Source organism: Macaca fascicularis, chromosome X, assembly GCF_037993035.2.
Source record: "Macaca fascicularis isolate 582-1 chromosome X, T2T-MFA8v1.1".
Classification (NCBI taxonomy): Eukaryota; Metazoa; Chordata; class Mammalia; order Primates; family Cercopithecidae; genus Macaca; species Macaca fascicularis.
The window spans coordinates 113,997,810-114,001,032 of record NC_088395.1 but is presented as its reverse complement, the minus strand read 5'-3'; the positions used below and the strand labels follow the sequence as shown (position 1 = coordinate 114,001,032).

General features: G+C 42.4%; 1 pseudogene; it reads right to left on the bottom strand.

Moving 5' to 3' along the window:
- Positions 1-570: 570 nt before the first annotated feature.
- Positions 571-1,412, bottom strand: LOC107128491 (keratin, type I cytoskeletal 18 pseudogene; annotated as a pseudogene).
- Positions 1,413-3,223: the final 1,811 nt, after the last annotated feature.

The window sequence follows — 3,223 nt, the reverse complement described above, 5'->3', positions numbered from 1 at the left end:
TTTTTTTTTTTTGAGACAGTCTCACTTTGTCACCCAGGTGCTGGAGTACAGTGGCATGATCTTGGTTCACTGCAACCTCTGCCTCCCGGGTTCAAGCAATTCTCCTGCCTCAGTCTCCCTAGTAGCTGGGATTACAGGTGCCCACCACTATGCCTGGCTAATTTTTGTGTCTTTAGTAGAGATGGGGTTTCACCATGTTGGCCAAGCTGGTCTTGAACTCCTGACCTCAGGCGATCAGCCCTCCTCAGTCTCCCAAAGTGCTGGGATTACAGGCGTCAGCCACCATGCCTGGCCTTTTGTCTCTTTTTGTACATCTTTTTCTGAACTCTCTTTTCCATCTCATTGATTTATGTGCCTATCTCTTCACCAGTAACACTCAGTATTGATTACTTAACTTTCTATAAATCTTAAAATCATTCAGTGTGATTCCTCTAATTTAATTTTTTCCACAAATATTGTCTTGGCTTTTCTAATTCCTTCCTTCCTTCCTTCCTTCCTTCCTTCCTTCCTTCCTTCCTTCCTTCCTTTCTTTCTTTCTTTTCTTTCTTTTTTCTTCCTCTGAACTTTTAATCAGTCTCCGGGTCCCCAAAGAGTACCCCGCTTCTGCTGGGTTAATATCCCAGACACCACTTTGTGATCCACTATCCGGAGGGTGGTGGTCTTTTGAATGGTTTGCATGGAATTGCTGGTGTCCAGGGCATCACCAAGATTGAAGTCCTCGCCATCTTCCAGCAGGCGGCGGTAGGTGGCAATCTCAGCCTCCAGCTTAACCTTGATGTTCAACAGGACCTTGTACTCCTGGGCCTGGCGCAGTCCCTCTGCCCGGGTCTGTGCCAGCTCTGACTCCAGGTGGAGCAGGATCCCATTGAGCTGCTCCATCTGCAGGGCATAGCAGGCCTCCACTTCCCTCAGGCTGCTCTCCAAGCTTGCCGTCAGATTTCTCATTGAGTCCAGGTCGGCCTCCAAGGACTGAACTGTACGTCTCAGTTCCGTGAGCATCAACTCAGCAGCTCCAACTTTAGCGGACTGCGTGGTGACCACTGTGGTGCTCTCCTCAGTCTGCTGAGACCATTACTTGTCCAGCTCCTCTTGGTTCTCCCAAGCCAGCTCGTCATATTGGACCTGGATGTCTGCCATGATCTTGGTGAGGTCCTGAGATTTGGGGCATCTACCTTCATGGTCAACCCAGAGCTGGCAATCTGGGATTGTAGGCCTTTTACTTCCTCTTCGTCGTTCTTCTTCATGAAGAGCAACTCCTCCTTGAGAGCCTCGATCTCTGTCTCCAGCTGCAGCTGAGTGACATTGGTGTCATCAATGATCTTGTGGAGCCCATGGATGTCACTCTCCATGGACTGGTGCATGGCCAGCTTTCTCATCCTTGACTCTAAAGTCATCAGCAGCAAGACAGGCATTGTCGATCTTCAGAACGATGCGGGCATTGTCCACACCTTTGCCTTTTCATATTAATTTTAGAATAAACTTGTCTATATCTGCAAGAAACCTCTTTGAATTTTGATAAATGTTGCATTAAATCTATAGCCAGTTTGGGATAACTGGCATTTTAACCACGTTAAGTCTTCCAATTCATGAATATGTTATGTCTCTCCATTATTTAGGTTTATCTGATTTCTTTTATCAGCATTTCGTAGTATTCAGCATATGAACCCTGATATGGTTGGGAATGTGGCTTTGAAAAACACAACTCTGCATGACATTCAGTTGGCTTTTTCAGTCAGAAAACTCGTTTTTCATCGGCTTTCAGAAATTTTATCATATTACTTCTTTGATAATTTTCTCCCTTCTTTTTGGAATTTCTAATAATTGGATGCTAGACGTTGAACTTCCTAAATTTTTCTTCATTATTGCTTTTCCTTTATTTCTCATCTATTTTTCCCCATTGTGAGGGATTTCCTCATCTTTGTCTTCCAGTCCTTTGTAGTAGGCAGAATTCTACAATGGCCCCCAAGATTCCTGACTCATGTACATGTCCTATATAACCCTCTCCTCTTGAGTGTGGGTGGGACCTGTGAATAGGATGGGATGTTACTTTCATGATTAAGTTATATGGCAAAAGTAAAGGAATTTTGCAGGTGTCATTAAGATCCCAAATTAGTTTATTTTTAGTTAATCAAAAGGGATATTATTCTGGGTAGACCTGACTTAATCAGTGAACTTTTTTTTTTGTATACTTTAAGTTCTAGAGTACATGTACAGAACGTGCAGGTTTGTTACATAGGTGTACATGTGCCATGTTGGTTTGCTGCACCCATTAACTCATCATTTACATTAGGTATTTCTCCTAATGCTGTCCCTTCTCCTTCCTCCCACCCCATGACAGGTCCCAGTGTGTGATGTTCCCCACCCTGTGTCCAAGTGTTCTCATTTATCAATTCTCACCTATGGGTGAGAACATGTGGTGTTTGGTTTTCTGTCCTTGTGAGAGTTTGCTCAGAATGATGGTTTCCAGCTTCATCCATGTCCCTGCAAAGGACATAACCTCATCCTTTTTTATGGCTGCATAGTAATCCATGGTGTATGTGTGCCACATTTTCTTTATCCAGTCTATCATTGATGGAATTTGGGTTGGTTCTAAGTCTTTACTATTGTGAACAGTGCCGCAATAAACATACATGTGCATGTGTCTTTATAGTAGCATGATTTATAATCCTTTGGGCATATATCCAGTAATGGGAAGGCTGAGTCAAATGTTATTTCTAGTTCTAGATCCCTGAGGAATCGCCACACTGTCTTCCACAATGGTTGAACTAGTTTACACTCCAACCAACAATGTAAAAGTGTTCCTATTTCTCCAAATCCTCTCCAGCACTTGTTGTTTCCTGATTTTTTAATGATTGCCATTCTACCTGGTGTGAGATGGTATCTCATTGTGATTTTGACTTGCATTTCTCTGATGACCTGTGATGATGAGCATTTTTTCATGTGTCTATTGGCTGCATAAATGTCTTCTTTTGAGAAGTGTTTGTTCATATCCTTTGCCCATTTTTTGATGGGATTTTTTTTTCTTGTAAATTTGTTTAAGTTCTTTGTAGATTCTGGATATTAACCCTTTGTCAGACGCGTAGATTACAAAAATTTTCTTCCATTCTGTCGGTTACTTATTCACTCTGATGGTAGTTTATTTTGCTGTGCAGAAGCTCTTTGATTTAATTAGATCCCATTCGTCTATTTTGGCTTTTGTTGCTATTGCTTTTGGTGTTTTAGT